The sequence below is a fragment of the Culex pipiens genome, chromosome 3 (genome assembly GCF_016801865.2).
Source record: "Culex pipiens pallens isolate TS chromosome 3, TS_CPP_V2, whole genome shotgun sequence".
Taxonomy (NCBI): domain Eukaryota; kingdom Metazoa; phylum Arthropoda; class Insecta; order Diptera; family Culicidae; genus Culex; species Culex pipiens.
In genome coordinates this window covers 92,006,560-92,025,698 of record NC_068939.1, presented here as the reverse complement: position 1 = coordinate 92,025,698, position 19,139 = coordinate 92,006,560, and the positions used below count along the sequence as shown (strand labels likewise).

The 19,139-nt window shown below is 39.9% G+C and overlaps 1 protein-coding gene across 1 annotated transcript in view; it reads right to left on the bottom strand.

Annotated features, from left to right (window-relative positions):
• Positions 1-18,821, bottom strand: part of LOC120420026 (neurotactin) — a 56,665-nt gene extending 37,844 nt beyond the window's left edge. The window contains exon 1 of the mRNA XM_039582925.2: positions 18,221-18,821. The gene's annotated coding sequence lies outside the window, so the exon portion shown is untranslated. The remainder of the gene's footprint in view (positions 1-18,220) is intronic.
• Between the last annotated feature and the right edge of the window lie 318 nt (positions 18,822-19,139).

The following is a 19,139-nucleotide window of genomic DNA, read 5'->3' as shown; positions in this document are numbered from 1 at the left end:
TGTTGCGGAAATGTTTGGCAATTGATTTGAGCTTTCAAAGGTTGAAATTTACTGGTTAAAATATTCTGCGATTAGAATTTATCCTAAATGTATCTTCAACACATTTTAGAAGATGAGAGTTTGTTGTAAGATAAGTTTTCAACAATCTTAATGGTGTTGAGAGTAAAAAGGCCTCGGATTTGTCTGAGAGAATAATGGTGTTCGCAAGAGGAAAAAGATCTCGAAGTTCGGCCGCCAGGTTGCTTGCCACTCAGAAACGTCATTTGAAGCAGCGCGAGGGCTATCACCACCTAAATCCCTGGAATGAGATGATTTGTATCAGCGCAATCCAAGTCTGGTACAAATTACACTTTCCCATAGTTTCGCTGCCGGTCAGCAACAATTGGACCGATGAGGGTTTGTAAACAAACATTACACGTTAGGCTCCATTAAATGCGGTTACTGCCTAAGATTATGTAGTTAAAAATGATTTTGAGTTGTATCTGGATATGGTGACAGACTTTGTGTGAAAATAATTAATTTTTATAAGTTTCTGTTGAATTTTACATTTTTACACAAAATTTAGATAAAATTGTAAAGGAGGTAATATTCGACCAACCAAACTTTCAACCTTCGAAATTCAACCAAAATTCAACTATTTTTTACTGCTTCGCTTCGCTTGGAGATAGTGATTTCAGCGAATTGCAGACTGGATTTCGCCATGTCTAAGCCAAAGCTCAACCAATTCCACCTGAACCAGATTCACATAACCATGGCAGCCATCCATTGCCGGCTGCTCCTTTCTCAACACTTCTCCTTGGGAAGTGTTGATGTTCCACTTATTTAAGGGGATAAGGAAAAATCTCCCAAATAAGTTTCGCTTGGAGTTGGAAGGTCGAGAACCTTCTTAACATGACAACCGGACGTTTAAACTTTGGTGGGACTCAAAAATTCAACTATTTTCTACTGCGTAGGCAAAACTGAAACATTTGAAGCAATTTCTATTAAGGCAGATTGTTCAACAATTGGAAATATGATTTAACAAAAAAGGCAATAAACAACTGGTTATCTAATCCGAATCAAACCGAACCGGTCAAATCGTAATCTGGGCAAGATTAATGTTGACCCTCGCGCGGCCACATAAATCACGACGGGGCGTTGAAAAGAGTTAATTATTTTCCGTTTAACCCTCCCGACTGGGAACCACCGTCAGATGATGGGCTTGTGGCTCAAATAAATCAATGGTTCAAACTGGATCTGGGCCTTTGTTTTTTGTTATAATTTGAAAAGGTGCTGAACTGAGAAAATTGGTGGTTTCACGTTTCAGGTGGATGACCATCTCGGCACACCCACATAAATCATCGGAAGATGCTTCGACCTGGCGAGATTTGAGGTTCTTGAACTTGGCCATATCGCTAGACTCGAGTTCATCGAGCGACCATTCATTACGACTTCATTTGTATAGCTTCCTTCTTGCAGAGACAGGGAGAAAGAATGGTTTTGCATGTCGGCTTTTACTGTGGAGATTTTTGAATGGTCCATTCTGTAGCTTTTTGTAACAATGGAGTTCTTTGGTTGGCACAAGAAAGCGAAGGGAGGCCTAGCTATTCATAATGGTCGCAATAAATCACGTGGCCATTTGGTTTGCGAGAGAGGGAGAGAGGGAAAAACTTCAACTTTTCCAATAAGTGGGCGGAAATCGCAGTACTAAATTGAGTCGTCGGAATCGCTTAGATTTATCAGCCCAGATATAGCGCGATGGGGAACGCGATGAATTCTTTATTTTCACTATTCCAAACTGTTTGTGTTTGTTTTGCTCTTCCACCTGCTACGCCAACTTTAGTACTCCCATAATGGGCAAAGTTTCCAACTCCAACTCTCCCCGGCAGAAGCGGCAGAGAAAGAAGTAGAAAGTTTTTCCGTTTTCCTCATTTTTCACATCTGGCAGCAGTGGTGGTGTGGCAGGCAGGAAAATATGTAGTCCAATAGCCGCCAAGGCGCACATAGTTTCGCGTCCCAGGGAAAGAAAACTACTTGAACAGCTGAGCTCCACTTCCACCGCGACTTCAGAGTCCGGGATTGTTTGGTTATCTTTTCCCGCCCCGGGGGCTGCGCTGAAATGGCACAGAGGAGAAGCATAAAAGCAGCATAGATTGCACTGTTTATGCTGCTGCTGATGTAGCCAGTCAGTCGGTAGCAGTAGCGGCTAATGGGGTTCCTGTTTTTACTCCGGAGTTTATTGACCGGATTGAGCGCGGTTGTTGGGAGTTTGTTGTTTTTAAAACACGGCAGCACACTATTTTTCCATGTGGACGGTCTGAAGAATGGGCGAGTGTCGGGCGGAAGATCGGTGTTTTGTGTTTGGTTACCGGTTGCGGATTTGTTAGCTTTGCGGACATCATTAGGGTTATGGTGGTGCCCCTTGTAACGAGCTGAAATTGGGTTGGAGTTGAAGACCTTAGCGCTTTTTGCAGCATTAAATGGATTGCTCAAAATACTTTAAGAGATATAAATATTGATAATCTGACAGCACAGTTCCCAAAATCGTGTACAAGCGTTCATGACTTCGGGAATCAAGAACAAACTGTTCATGGCCGTTTTTAAAAACGTAACATGAAATTCGAACAGTTTGTTCTCCGATTGTTCTCCGTGTAAATTGTAATTTAAGTGTGAGGGAGCTTACAGCCATTAAGCGACTTTCATTCTAATTTCCCTCAAGTAAAAAATTAAATTTGAGCGTCAGTAAATACCGTGAAACACCGCAATTTCCGTTTTGTTTGATGTCAGTTTGAAAAGCCCCACTCCACAACGCCAGACAACTCCCTTGGCGGCCCCCTTCTCCCAGGACGCCCTTCGCTAGCATTCAATCCAAGGATTCAATGAACCCTAACCGGGCCACCATGGTGCTGCCAACGCCGTGCCGGCAGCCGGCACAATTTTTCCGGCTTTTCCGCAAATAACTCTCCACTCCACCCTCCTCCTACCCTTCAGACTGTTTTTGCCTTTATTACTTTGGAAGGTTCGTATCATGTTCTGGCCTGCTTCCTCCTTTGACCACGTGGTCGTCGTTATTCTCCCCCACCGAAAGTGGCTGCCATTCACCTCAAGAATTTCGATTTAACAATCCATTTTGGTTTTTTTGAGTCCAGATTCTTTGAATAGGCACAGTAAAAAAATGATTCGATCTCACCCTTGTACTCTATGTATTTGACAGTTCGCGAATCTGAATTTACGTTACCTCCATGTTGATTCACATTGAACCACCTTGAGTTAAGGCGCTACCAAGATCAATCTTCCTTGAGGTAACATGACTAGAAGTGCAAACAAAGATCGAGCTCGAACTGTCACTTTCCCTGTGAAATTTGCCAGCTATAAGGTTTTACGCCGACTCGATTTGGAGGTTAGAAAGGAGTGCACTGTTTACAAGACTATGTAAATAGAGCACACGAGCTGTCAAATGACGCCACGGCGTAAAACCTAATAAGTCACATGACAAACAACGTTTGCAAGAAAGAGAAAGCAGATTGTGATGCAATCAAACCAACGTCTGTGGCATTCAGAGCTGTGAATGTGTTAGTAAATGTTCGACTAGAAAGCCTTCTAATGAATTAGCTTTCTAACTGTGTCACCAACTTCAGTCCAACAACTTCTACTGCAGACCATCTGTCTGCGATAGAATTGATTGTGAGTTGGTTCTAAACAGTGCACGAACCTTCACCCGCCAATTCTACGTGACGACACACATCCAATGCGGAAAGAACCAAACCTTTGCCAGGGTTTTCCTGGCATTCAACTTCCGTCTATCCTAATACGGTTCGGAATTCTTCAACAAAACAAGCCACAAATAAATTGAACTTCCTCATTACTGGGCAAGACGCTTCCGCTGTTGGACTTTCTCATTCTTTACATGGTCGAGTCCGGCGCGGGGAGTACAATAGAAAGAAAAATTGAAGACCCCAAACCCCTGACAATTCCCTGCGGAGCTCTTGCCCTTAACGACGATCGATGGCGTCCAGTGTCAAACGTATCGTTGGTGGCGTGCTTGCTTGTCATATTGTGTTATTTATTGGGTTTTGAGATAAACTCTGGAGTTTTTTTGAAAAGGTCCAATAAACAAAATTTTCAGTTTTTGCTTTTTGGGTGTTTTTAATACCCCTGACTCTAGGCGGTTTCAAAAACCCCCAAAAAGCAAAAACTGGAAATTTGGTTTATTGGACCTTTAAAAAAAAAAACTCCAGAACTTAATGTTGGGAATAAGTACAGTAAACCATTCTTGCTTGACAACACTAAGTGTGACGCTTCAAACTAAATAGTAAAGCTCTGCCAATTATCACTATACTTCTATTTTGATGATCGCACGATAGCCAATTTATCTTAGTCAGTTTGTAAACAAACAGTGCATTCTGATCATTCTGTTCCTTTCATCGTCATCTGTCAAATCGTCTTACCAAGGTTCATCAACAAAAGGGTAGTGCGTGGTGAGATATTTTGGGTTGCACTCTAAACAAATGTCAGCCAAGAAAAGTGTAATACTGAAGTGTAAAGGTACAGTTTGAATGACCAAAATGACGTTTACGACAAGTCAGCACTACACCGACGATTTCTAGCAAACCAGGAGGGGAACAGGGAGGATTGAATGGGACCGATAATCACTCAAGCGAGTAGTCGTCGAACTCCTCGGCAACTCCGGGTGACGTCGGCGGTGTGGTCGATTCCGGTGTCGATGGTTTTAATCGAGGGCACACACAACACAAAGAACCCAAACAACACCCGGCCAACGCCGGTAGGGGGGAGGAACAGTAGAACCCATTCTGAAGGAAATGCACTCGACCTGGCAGTCCCGATGGGGACTGCCGCTAATGCAAGTGTGAACTACTGAACTGTACTGCTGCTGGTGCAGCAGCACCTTTATGAAGTGGAACTTGGTAGCGTGTCCCCGCTGCCAACGGGAACAACAGGAAAGGGCGCAAGAGTGCAAGTCATGGGACCGTGTCGGTTGGATGGGTTCGTCTGGAACCAACAACGAGAGCGGGAGTTTTAAACTGGTTGGGCTTCCAGGGAGTTGAGGGTGGTATTCAGCTAACATTTCAAACATTTAACAGTTGTTTAAAACTTGACTCAAGGTCAATCAACCATCAGGTTTACAAGAGTTTTTAACTGAAACTGTCAAATCCAAGTACGTGAAAACACGTGTTCGTAATTATGCAAGCAAATTTCTACCATCTTCACTGTTTCAAGCATCTCTTTAATGAAAACAGTCTCAGCTTGATATACTTTGGCAAGTCCCAACCTCCGAGTTGATGTCTTTACCACAGCGTGTACAACATTAGGATGCTTTTTACGACCTCTTTGCCGGTCACAGAACTCCACACAGTTTGGTCCATAAAACGCCACATAACGATGCTGAACTCCACTTTGCTGATGTAACCGCGGCAAAGATCGGCATCTCGCCAAGTCATCGCTCCAAAAAGTTATCTCAAACGAGCTGGCACACTGTCCTGCTGGTTTGGACACCAAAAAATGGGGGTCAGTAAATGGGTCAAAGCTCGTAAAATTAATCTTGGACGGGAGTTGTTAATATGTATCTCGTGGGCACCCACGTGCGTCCATCAGTCATACTGGAAGGCCTCTTCCCCCTATTTTCTTTCATAAACTCCACCACGTGGTGCCGCTGCTCCCGCGCCCTTTTCCAATAAGTTATTGAACCCGTTCGTCTTCATCATCGTAAACGATCCTACATGTCATCGCGTCCATTAGGAGATTTCGGCTTCCAACGCGCGGGGCATATTAGATCCACGCGTCTCATCGCGGTCCACCATCATTGGAGGTCCATTTAGTTTGATTAGAAATTTAATTGAATACAAATTTTGGTCTATTGGGGCGTGTTGCGGTTGAAATCTTACTCATATAAAATGAGTTGGATGCGAAGGGAGATAAGTTGGGAGATTCCTCAATGTAGACGCCCTTGTTTGCCCGTCAAGAGCGAATCGCCCTTGATTTCTATTATAGGCGATAGTCTCTCTTCTGTGTTATCACGTATATTTGGGAGCAATCTTACTCAATTAAACTGAGCTGGATGTGAAGGAAGATACTTTGGGAGATTCGTCAATGTAGACGCCCTTGTTTGCCAACCCAGAGCGAATCGCCCTCATGAATGTTTGAGAGCATTCTTATCGAATTCTGCAATCGCTAATGTCATATTGGTTTGACTTTGGTGTAAAGTCATGATTAAAGTTGACTTATTGAAACAATTTTGAGTAGGGTTGTGAAGTTGCCGAGCTGGTGTTGGAATCGGTGAAGTCAAAAATCAACAAGTTGTGCGCAACTTTCCAAGAGCCTTAACTTGAAAAACCTCCCATTTCGCAGCACAAAAGAACCCCCCACCTGGATCGAATCGGACCGCGCCCCAGAATTGATTGGCCGGCGTGGATTCGTTTCCCCCAATTTCCAGCGTTCCGTCGGATTTCCACACTTTGCGATTACCACGCCAGACTGCTCGGTTTTTTGGCGGGCAACAACAGCTTCCGAGATGGAAAAAAAAATCGCCAATCATCCTCCAAGAACCTGCCTGCAGGCCCAGATTCTTCTTAGAAAGATAGTGCGTTTGCGGAGAGCATTGCTCCGAAGCTTACGGGAAATCTAATCGATCTAACAGCACTGAACAAACAAAAATCTCGGGGAAAATCTCGATCTGCTTCGGATGTTGAGATGAGGCGAAAGCAATGGAAGAGGCCCGGCGAGCTCTCGGGGTTCTTTTTTTCTGGTAATTTTAAACTAATTATTAAAAACATGATTAATGACGTGTTTATTAAGCTGGGCCTAGCCAAAACGTACGAAAGAGGGGGAAAGAGTTGAACTGACAGACGGTCAGTCTGAAATTGATTGAAGGAATGGGGGATTCGGAATTATGCTCTCTGTTGCTGACTGCGAAGTTGAAATGTTCTGGAAGATGATGAACAGAACGTATTTTTTACGTGTAAGATCCAACGATAAACGCTGGGAGCTGTGGGGTGAAGTAGTCTGCTGAGCATATTGGTGAGAGTAGCCGACTAACTACACCACGAAAGGGCACGAGAATGACAGTTCCTCCTGAGTAACTCATTTCATAGTACACGAGATGGGTTCCTCAATTCAAAAGAGTGCGGGATTTGCGTAAATCATCTCAAGAGTGTTTGAGAATTGTATTAGTCGATGACTAACTTTATATCTAAACTGCTCAAGACTGACCATAACTTTTGAGTTAATTCAGAGTAACTCATTTCAAAAGTGTGCGAGAGTGACAGTTGGATATTCAGCAACTTATTTGAAAAGTAACTCACCTCGTGATACGTTTTCAAGAGTCCATTTAACCCCAACAAGAACAGTAGAGCAAAAAAACATTGCTTTAAATTACTATATCTTCAAATTGTACATCCATACAGGTACATCGACATACGATCGAAAGAGTGAAAAGGAGTTGAAAAGTAGCACAAAAACAAAACTCAAATAATGACACAACAAAAAAGGAGGAAAGAACACTGAAAAAGAGGCAAAATATGACCAACGGAAATGTGCTGTTATGCAACCTGGCAACGCTATGTTCTCGTGCTGTTTCAGCAACATCATCATCATCAACCGAGAGTCTGCTGCAGGCTCTTTAAACTGCGCAACGAGATCCACGTTTCGTGACGTTGAGGGGTTCTCCTGCGAAATAATCCACGCTTGGCAGTTTTGGACCTTTTTGATCGCTGAACTGGTTTTTATTGCCTCGACGACTTGAATCGCGCGCCCGCGCCAAATTTATTGACCTTTGGGGACACCCAAAAGCGCGCTACAAACTCGAAAACATCAAAAAAGGAGAAAAGGGTTTAGGCCTGGGAGTTTGTTCAACATGTCGTTTTGGGAAAACTGCCATGTTTGGGAAAATCCCCTGTTTCTCCTCGTTTAAAAAAATCAACAAACCGTTATATGTTCTGAACTTGGTTCAGACACGCCACCCTCGGAACGACTGTTTAATCGTTCCTAATTTACCCGCTAATCCGACGAATTAGTCGGGCGATGGAGTTTGGAGCAAGGCGTGTGTGACCTACTAATTTGTTCCCCTTGTTTAAAATTCAATTTTTCTTTTTGGGCGAAATTTGGTCGCCATCAAGTGGCACCCATCTTGCATCATTTAGAGGCGTCACTTTTCGATGGTGAGATGACGATCATAAGTTCGGGATTGTTTATTTTTCTTCTAAATCCATCCAGGCATGATCGGGTTACATTTGGGAAAATCTGATTCAAGTGATCCACTTCGATGTGGGTCGTTTTCCTTTACAGAGCGGATTCGTTAATTCGAATCCACTAAATCCACTAAATCGAATGCTCGCTAATTCGAACGCATTCGAATCAAAAAGTAATCAAACGTCAAAACGACATGTCAAAATGATGTTGACAATTCAGTCCGATTGTTCGACGATTTCCGAGCACGTGGTTTCAAGCTTTTTGACAGCTGTCAGTTGTCAATCTGTACTGTAAAACCCCAATAGTTTTAAAATAAATGTTGTCAAATTGAAGTTGACACTTTTAAATTCAATAACAAAAATTTCACTGCGTGTATCCTTGGATAAAAACAAGGAACTCGTCCAACTAATACTCAATGATAATCACTCAGACTGAGGAGGGGGCAAGGGAGAGGCGCTCTTACATCTAGAATAACTGAAGTTATGGCTGTAAACTCTTCAATCGATATCAGAGCAAGATTTGCGGTGTGGCGTTACTTGCTAGAACGTAAATACAACCATTTTAAAGGGTAAAAGGCAATGTAAACATTTCACGCTGTCAATGGTCTTTTGCAAGCAGTCACATAACCCCACTTTTTCGACACCACTCTCAAACGTCAAACTATACAAATTTGTTGCCAGGTCTTTTCCAGAGACCCGGCAACGAATTAGCATGGTTTGATGTTTGATGGTGGAGTAGAAAAAATGTAAACAAATCACTCACTTAGTGAGAAATCAAAAATGCAATGCATTGCCATTTGTTTATTTATCCTATATAAACGAGTTTGCTTATAACCTTTTAGGAGGACTAAATTTTGTAGGTCAGATTGGACTAAACTGTATCCAGATTTTTAAGCAAAGATGGCGCTAAAAATCTGGATACATAGACTCAAAAGTGCCTTTGCCAAATTAGTTCGAAAACACGGTCAAAATTAGCTAAGACAACGTAAACAATTGCCGCGAGTTGTCAAATTGGGCATTGCTGGCAAGTGAGTGAAACTATTTAAGGTATGGTAGATTATTTAACTGTTAAAAAAGATCCAGTGGAAGATTTTTATGAAGAATTTTTAAAAAGGATTTTTTTTGACAATTTTCCGGCAAAAATTTCATTTGAATGTTTTATGTTTGTTTGCTTATTTTATCATTACAAGATTTGTGGAACTGATTAAAGCTTTTTCTGTTCCACATTTGATGGTATATTCTGGCGTCTTTGCTTAAGATAAACACTTAGCCAGTGATTAGTTCGCCAAAGTTCGACCTACCCAAGTGAGATGCCCACTTGATATGCATCTAGGGAGCAGACTTTCTAAACCAGTTCCAATTTCTCCATGATTGATGGGCTCGAGAAAATTGGAATAATTTTCAGAAGCCACACATGGCATCGGGATAGTTTCCAGAATAACCGATGACTTTCGCGAGGCGCCCAATCTGTCCAACAAGCTATTATTAAAAGCCCATTATTCCTTCTTTGGCGGGGACACACACCAAAGTCCTATCTAGCAGCGTAGCAAAAAAGAAAAACAACCTTTTTTCCTTGAAGCGATTTTAGCTCCCTCCGATTACATCATTATACCAACTGCTGTTATCTGGCCTGCTGGCGAAGAGGAGATTCTAGAATCAAGTCTCCAACCAGGCCGCGGCAATCATCAGCCGCAACATCTTCCTCTTCTCGTAGACTCCTCCGTACACCGAGTGGAGTCATAGCTTATCACCGGCCAGGAATCTTCCTCTCTGTGATGCCAAAGACCGCGCAGTGTAATTTGTGGCTCCCTTTCCCGCTCCGGGATTGCCTGAAGTTCGCGCTGAACCTTTCGGGAGGCTCCTGGCCTCAGAAACCTCAACTAGGAGGTGTGCATGAAGGAGGCGAAAGAGTTTATTTTGGGTCTTTTTAGAGAGCTCGCACTATTTTTGGGATGTTCTTCGAAAAACATTTGCAGAAACTGCTACCGAAATGGGTTTGAATGTAATTTAGAATCAAACAGTGTTATTTGGATTGTTTGCGGCCCTAATTCTTGGCATTTTGTACTTTAAACTTGAGAGTACAGAGGAGATTCTGCCTTATCCTCTTAAAAAAGGAAATTCTGACCGCAAATTCTCCAGTGAACACCAACTCCATCTACCTTCAGGTTCGCTGAACTAATTCTCTCTTTCACTCATGTTTTCGATATTGCGACTATTACATCAATTTGTAATCTGCGTCGTTTCAAAAAAGGATGCGCTCAGAACGATTTTAGAGCGCGTTGTTCGTTTCGGCGAAAGCGTGTGTCAGTTAATGCTGACTTCAACAATACATTGCATGTAAACATTGGCGCGAAGCGAGAGAAGAGAGCTAGTAAGAGAGAAAAATCGGTTGACAGATTGTTCGCTAGAAGCCAAACTTGTCTTGCCAAACAAGAAGAAGACAGCTGCGGTCAAAAGTGGTTTGCGCGTGGTACGTCAGTTCGTCAGTGGTTTAATTGTTTTTGAGAGAAAGATTTTATGACTCAAAAAGGGACATTCGTACAATTTTCCGGCAAAGATTACAGGAAATCAATCTTATATCGATTGAAGTGAAGTAGATTTGTACACGACATTGTATAGCAATTTGTTATATCGTCTACATTGGTGAATGAACTAAGTTTGTTTGTTTGTTTGTCATAGTGTAATAGCTCCTTAAGTGATGCTGATTATCAATAGGCTATGATCACTAGCCGAAGATCAATACGTTTTCTTACAACTTTTATTGTCAGTTCTGGTCATAGTTCTAGTTGTTCTTCGAGCCAATTAGCCCCTCTCTGACGTAGGTTCTCCAATCTCAACGACTGTTTCTTTTTCCCGCAGTTCAGTGAACTTCTCGCACCGAAGAGAAATTATATAGTGCTTCTCGGGAATCGTCCACGGCCAGGTAGCTCTCGTCATCCTAGAAGCACTTCTCCTAAAGTAGGATTTTACGACGCACCCCGGAGAGTGTTTTTTACCTGGTGAGATCCTACAATCAAGAAAGAAATAGACACCGCGCGGGAAGACAAATGTCTCAAAAATAAAAAAAAGGGTTGCAACTGTTACCTTCAATTTGGGCTTCATTCGTTACACAGAAACAGGGGAAGGATTCCAGGATCGTTGGAGGTAGTCGTAATGCGTCATAGTCACGTGCAGGTAGTTGGATCGCTATTAACAGCCTGACGCGAAACGAATCCGTACGTGTCGTTGCTGGCACATTTTCAAAAATGTAATTTCCTTGTCAAATACACTCGTGGGACGGCCGGGAGCACTTCATTCCGGAGGTAGAGATTTGCGCTATGATCCAGTTTAAGTCTGAACGCAAGCTCACGATTGAAGAGCACCCCTCGGTCAAGATTTATGGCGGTGGGAAAATCCACCGTATAAAGACGCTCTCTAAATAATGCAGCCATGTAATAATCGTTTGCCCAATTTCAATTCCCGTCCCAGACGCGGAAGCACCCCTCTGATTAAAAATAAATTTTCATTGGTTTCCTCACTGCAGGGACGAAACCGTTCACCCTAGTGCCACATCCTGGCGATTCGCTCTAAGGGGGAAGTTTGCAGCAGACAGGGCCAAACCTATGAGTAATCATGGATTCGCACATACAAACACCAATACCAATCAAGGGATAAAAGGATATGCATGCACATTTTGTAGTTTGTTCGATGGTTCGGAAATAATCGTACCAATCGTCGGGAAACCTTTTTTTATTAACTACACTGCCGGCCCAACGTTTCCGACCATGCGGCAATCACTACTAAGGATTCATCAAACGTCCCCGAATTCGTTTTTTTTGGCTTCCCGACCACTTCTTCACCACAACCGCCAATAACTTCCTCCCTCGAAGGCTTAACAACGGCAACGATAAAAAACAAGGCGCTCTTAGCAACGCTAAGCTCCGGGTTAGTTCAAGTTTAGAATTAACGGGAAGAGAGGTTATCCCTGGTGTGGGAAAGTCGTTGTCTGTCGGCGGGATGAGTCAACCATCGTCGCCGGATACGCGTGCCTTATGGAGCTACTACAGTTGAACCTCGTTAGTTTGACAGCGGAGGTTCATATGTTTTCAAATAAAAAGAGAAGCATTGAAACTTGTCAAACTAGCGGGGTTGTACAGTACCGGGATTGGTGGCACCGATCTGGAAAATGGAATCGCTTGGGTCACAAACACGTTGTGAATAGCAAGTGTGGTGTCCTGGTTATAGAAGAAAAGAGGTCCTTGCATCATCGTTTGGGGCGACTCCTTTTAAAGATAATGAGAAGAAATGTTGATGGTGATGCAGGACGACTAGTGAGATGACTTTGAAGGGTTACGCTTGCGGAATGATAATTTGGCGCGGGTTGAAATTTTATATATGTGTTGTAAAAAAACGTTATCCACTTCTTTGGTATTGAAAATTTGTTTCATTTTTTTAAATGTTGAACAAAAATGATGAGGTTTTGGGTTGTTATTTATATACAATTTTTCTATAGATTTAAACGATTTTAAGAGTTTTTTTTTCAATTTTTTGTCCTCCCTTCAAAATTTCCCAAAAAAGTGAGGGGCAAAAAAATGACATTGACATCATTGAAAAACTTCTTATACCGATTTTCAATTAATCTGAGTACATTGTATTACGATTATTGATGCATTTTAAATCAAATAAAGACTTTTTATATATTTCTAAAATTCCGAATTTTGTACAATTTTGGTACAATTCGTATCTGTAGGTATTTTTATAAATTAATTGACATTTTGCAATTACTTGAAAGTAGCACAGTTGTAGTGACATGACATTTAAAGTTACAAAATTTCGAAATTTCGGCTTGAAGTTTGATTTTTTTATTTTGCCAACCTATTCCCCCGGTCATCATCGAAAAAAAAAAAAACATTTGATTTAAGGTGAAGCCGTTGATCATTTTCGAAGAAAATTGATCATCACTATGAAATATTCTGTTCTAAATTCAATTTAACGAATTTCTGCACCAAAATGAATCAGCATGTGCCGGTTGTTGCCTTCTTGAAACCACTGAAGGAATTTTTGATCTAAAGCAATTGTGTTTGAAAATTTGTATAATTTTGTGGTACAATCATTGACGTCCTAGTTGGCAATCATTGATTAATGACGATTTCCATAACTTTACAAGGAATGGGATAATCGTTACCAAAAGGAATCAGGCACTATTCTAAACAACTTGTTGAAGGAATTTTGTCAAAATATTGAAAGCGACGCAAAATTTATATCTTTGAACGAAAAATCATGACAATGATAAAAGTCTTCACGTTAAATTGCAATCTAATACAGATTAAATTCAATCGTTTCTTCAATTCTTATTTATCATTTTTTGATAATTTTTGATTTTTTTTAAAATTATTGTGGCAAAGCACTTTGTGAGTAAGAATCAAATAGTTTGATTGATATTAACTTCACAGCTTATTTTTTTATTACAGTCCAGACTTGCTTATCCGAAGCCTCGTTCATCCGAAGTTTCGATTATCCGAAGGTTTATATGGGACTTTGGATAATCGAATCATGAACCAAAAATATTTTTTCCAAATTTTAAATTTGAACATTTTTGAATGTTTTGGCACTTTTGTTTATCAAACAAAATTTCTTTAAGAAATTTCGGCGTGTTACTTCGATAATAAGTATTCAATGTTTGTTTATTGTAATGTATTTAATTTTTGCAAATTAAAAGCAGTTAGATCAATTTTACAGAGCAAATATGCAAAGAACAAACGAAAAATATTTGAAGCTCCAAATTAGGTGTAGATTGAAGAAACAAGAAAAACAACTGTTGTCAAACGAACGGGGTCACTTTTTAGATTGACACCCATTTTACACGGAGTTTACACACACTATCAAACGTTTGTTTGGATAGTGTGCGTGATCGCAGTGTAAAAAGTGACAGTTGAAATCAATGACAGGTCTTATCTCTGGACCACATTGTTGATCTCAATTGCAGTTTCCTTTCAAACCGCATGACTTTGAGGTTATATCTGAGGCAACAAGTGCTTTAGCTAAGATATGACATACATAAATTAAGTATACATTCGTATTAGATGTTACTGTTAAGTATTTGTAAATATATATGGTCTATTTGGAAACAATATTTCAAGAATAATGCATAAATAATTAAATAAATACACGCTTGGATTTTAAAAGTTGAAAAATTCTTAGATTCAAGTCGGACTACCACTTGTTAAGAACAAAGATTTTGTTTTCAAAATCGCTAATAATTTCTCAAAATCGCTAACATTTTCTCAAACTCAATTTCAATGTAAAATGGTACCAATTACATAAAGAATACGTGATTTTGATTTTTTCTGTATTGATTTTACGAATCGTGAAAAGATTTCAATTCGTGTACAAAAATGGTACCATTATACCAAATTCAATTAAAAATTTCAGTGTACAATAACAAAATTTATACGTTTGATTACCCTCAACTCTCAACCGGACCAGGTACACTCTATTCCCATATCCGTTCCAATAAGCCCTCCACGATAGAAGACACACTCCGGTGCAACAAATTCTAGCACCGAGATTCTGGTTTGTCTCAAATCACACGTCCAGGATCAGGCAGCGAGAACCATTCCAGCGTGTGCAGCATAGCACGTTGTCGAAGCAGCATCAATACTGCAACCGAGAAGAGGATTCCAACGAACAAAAAAAAACGAGGCAAAAGCATAACACGGCATAGTCGTCGAAAGCTGCCTGTCCAAAGCCGTTGTCGATGGTCGATTGGTGGTAGTGTGGCAACCCAATAAAATTTAATGCCCTGCCTGGCTCTCTTTCTTTTTTTTCCTAAGGGAGGATTTGGGCCGGGGGAAAAGCCGGCGTGAAGGGATACAACACAGCCGTCGACACAGGACTATTGGGAGTCCGGAGGTAGAGGCAGCTCGAATAGGGACAACAACAGAACACAGGAGAAGAGAGAAAAAAAAATCGAATAAATTTCATAGAGACGAACTGGGAAAATTAGAAATGGCGCTCACACAGGCCTGGAAGGCCTGGAGTAGTTGGAATTCGTCCGGGTGTTCCTTGGAAAGGAATCGTTTCGGAAGATTTTTATCAAAACTCCAGAAAGAAACCCAGCAAAGGAGGAGCAATTAACAACGCAGCTCAAATCTCATTAAAAACGTTTAATCCAACTCTTTATGGTACCTCCGGCCCTGATTTGTGGGTTACGGGGAGGAATGAAAGACGAATATTTGATTTGTACGCTGTTGCCTATTTATAGCAGCGCGATGAATAGTAAGAAAACTAGATCGAATCTGGTGAGATTCGGACGAATTGCTGGCGGCAGTACGTGCTTGCATTCAGTAGGACGATATGTAGCCAATTCGCGCTCAATTTTAGTTTGGTTTTCCCACCGCACCGCGTCGAACGGCAGCTCCTAATCAGGGTTTGTTGGTGAGGGTAGTAAGGGTGTTTGGTGCGATGTTGGACTGTTTTACGACGATTTTTGTTTCGAAATTTTCTTATTAGATTAGAATTGAATTCAGGCAAGCCGAGGTGTGTAATTTTTCAGTTTGAAAGAACCCATGTTCTGACAACGGAATAATCTTCACAGCTGTAACAGTCTTAGTGAGGTGCTATTTTGCAGATTATTCATTACATACACGGAGAAAAAAGAGTTCCCAAAATCGTGAACAAGCGTTCATGAAAATGGGAACCACGAACAATGTGTTCAAATGCCATGTTACGTATTTCAAAATTGTTCCATGGTATAATCAAACAAGTAACTATTAGGCTTATTTCAAATTTAAATTGTTAAGACCGCAGATCGGAAAAAAGGCCATAAAACTTTAGGGATATTTGATATTTTGTAAATGTTTGCTAGAGAACCCAATTTTAAGTTAAAAAAACAATAACATTTTGAAATATAAGCTAAATTGAGTTATGTTTGTAAGTTTGTTACATTACTATTAGGGATAGTGAATTTTCACGATTTCGCGGAAAGGGAAATCCCGTGAAATTCTAGAATTTTCTGAAATAATTGTCAATCATAAAAAAATATTTTATCCACAAAGGTTTTAAATTTTAATTTGGTAAAAAATATGTTTGCTTAAATCATATATTTTCATAGAAAAAAATATTATTTTATTTCGATTATTTCAGCAATATAAAAGAAATTTGGCATTTTTAAGAATTTTCCGAATTTTGAGCTTCGAGACCACAGATTGGATATATACCCGTAGAATTCCGGGATTTTTTTTAGAAAACTTCATTGATATTTCGTATTTTTATCCAGTGTATTATGTTACTTGAAAGTATAGAAAGCATTTAAGTATTATTTTGGTTTCAATCAAAATAAATTCAATTAAGTAAATCCAGAAATTTAACATCTACATAATTGAAAAAATATCGTTGATATGCAATTATCATCATTTTTTTCGCCGTTTATTCAAACTCGGTTTATTAAATAACTTGGACTTTATAATATTATATGTATTGATTTAAAAAAAACAGCAATTTTCTGAAACATTGTTGTTTTTTCTTAATCCCGTAAAATTTCCACGAAACTTGATGGTCTCGTGAAACTGAAAATTTCCAGCTTGCAAAATCACTTAGCTTATTTGCTTAATTAATAATTAAATGCACAAAAATCTTTCCGGTTGTTTAACCTAAGATTGTATAGGTTATTACCGCATTTTTCACGTTCCGTGAAATTTTCGTGAAATTTTGTGTTTGCGAAGATTGGTCGCCGTAAAAATAGCATTTTTTTAGCGTGAAAAATCACTAAGCCTAATTATTATAATTGCATGAAAAAAAATGTTGGGATTTTTTGTTGATAATTTTTGTTTATTTCAGCAGACAAAAGACACAAAAATCAGCTTTCAAAAATACCCGCATGGATTTTTTTAAAAACAAATTGAAAGATGTACTCATGCACAGTAAAAATAATGTCAATTTGGAAGGTAGAATTTTGGATGGTTGAATATTACCACTACACCATAAAGTATTTTTCCACAATTAGGACCAAAAAAGTGGAAGTGGAATGAAAAATTGCACCAGATAACCTATTATCTTTTTCGTAAAAATATGATTCATTTAAAAAAAACTTAGAATGTACAAAAAAAACTTGATTTAACTTTCAATTAGTTGAATACTGAGTGAGCTTTAAATTTATGTTTCTTGTTTTTTGAAAATGAATAAAATTTATTTTTTTAGGAATTTGTTAACTAAAAGATTTTTGTAAATTTAATTTATTTTTTAAATAAATTTTCATTATAAAATTTTGCTTGAAATAAGCTTTACATCCTTTGTTTTGAAAATAAAGATAGTTTCAAATAATTTTCAGAGATTACAAATTTTTTTCAAAGTCAGGAAGCAAAAATGTGTGCAAGTTACCGAAGATTTTTTTAAATGTTTTTTCAGTTAATGTTAACAGGCATTTTCATTGCTATCCACAAAAAAGATCAATATTGAAATAAACCGATGAACTATTTTTTCAGAGTTTATTTTTTCTTCTTTTTTCTTATCATTAAAAATACATGAATCTTTTTTGCAACATTTGTTCATTGATTAGTTTTATTTGAAAAAGATCCTACTAAGCAAACTTGTAAATCATAAAACCATTAAAAACCTGGACTAGTAAAGATAGCTCGATAGCTGTAGTTTGACTCTCGAATATCAAAACAAATTTTGTTCCGATTTCATTTGATTTGGAAACGATTGGTTTTTTGTATGACTCAAGAATTGATTAGAAGTAATTTCAGGTAAAATCATCAAAATTATTCTTTAGGTAGAACATCTGTGCATTTACCCTACTGAAAAGAAGATTGTTTACGCCAACTTGTCCGATCGATACGTGCATTTTCGCATCAACTTGTGCACTCTGTGCCAACTTTTTCTCAAACCACACTCTCTTGACAGCTACGTACTTTTATCATTCATTTCGCGCGTACCACGCGCTTATCAATTGCGCAGCCCTTCCAACTTCTTATTTCCTTATTTTTCCCGGCAATTTTTCCGCTCGCTTAGCAACGACCTGGAAATACTGGAACCGCTTGCCTTTGTGCGTTACTTACCGGCAGGAATAAAATCTCCGTCACTAGTTCGTCGAGGTAATCCTTGTTGGTGCAATAGCACTCTTCCAGATGGTCGTCTTTGTTGGCTTGGTTTCTTCTACGCACTACGCAAAAAAAATGCAGTAAATTCGTTCCAAATTGTTTCACTACAAATATCACACGGTGACAAAATTCACTTTTGAGCACTGCTTGAAACCCCTCTTGGTGAGAAAATTCCCCTCGAGTGGCACACCACCACGTAAAACGATCCTCCTAATTTCACTTCAAAGATTCACACTCGCACAAGAAAATCTGTGAGCCAAGCTGCGTTTCTCCTTTCCAAAAAAGGATCCGTCAAAGCGACGCTGCTTTCCCTTGTGATCCTTGCAGCAGGCAGGACCATCAACCAAAAGTGTATTCAGGAAAAAAGGAGGGAGAGCAGCCCTCCGCTAGTTCCGTCTCGTTCTCTCTCACGTTCTCACAAAGCAGGCAGGCAGGCAGGCACCCCTCTTAACACTACACTAGCGTTGTCGCAAAAGCTTCTGAAGCCAGGATCTCTCGGCATGGACACCGCCGTGTTCCGCCGTAAACAACGTTCAAACATAAACTAAAGCCGCTCGTCGGGACGCCGCCCGTTGTCTATGCTCGAGGTTCAGGTCAGGCAGAACAGGCTTGGTTCTCACTCAGGCGCTCTCTCCTCACATGCGGGAGTTGTTGCTCTCTTCTACGCGCTCTCGATTTTTATGCTGGCTTCTGTTGAGAGACTATGTTTTGCCGGTTTATGCTAAGGGTATCAGGTTCGGTGGGTTATGTTGATCTGGGCGAAGGGGAACTGGAGATTTGAGTGACTCATCGGGGTCATACCGAGGAGTAGAAGAAGCTGATTCTGGCCTATCATTGATGATAACGATTACTTGATCCATATGGTGGTAGTGTTCAT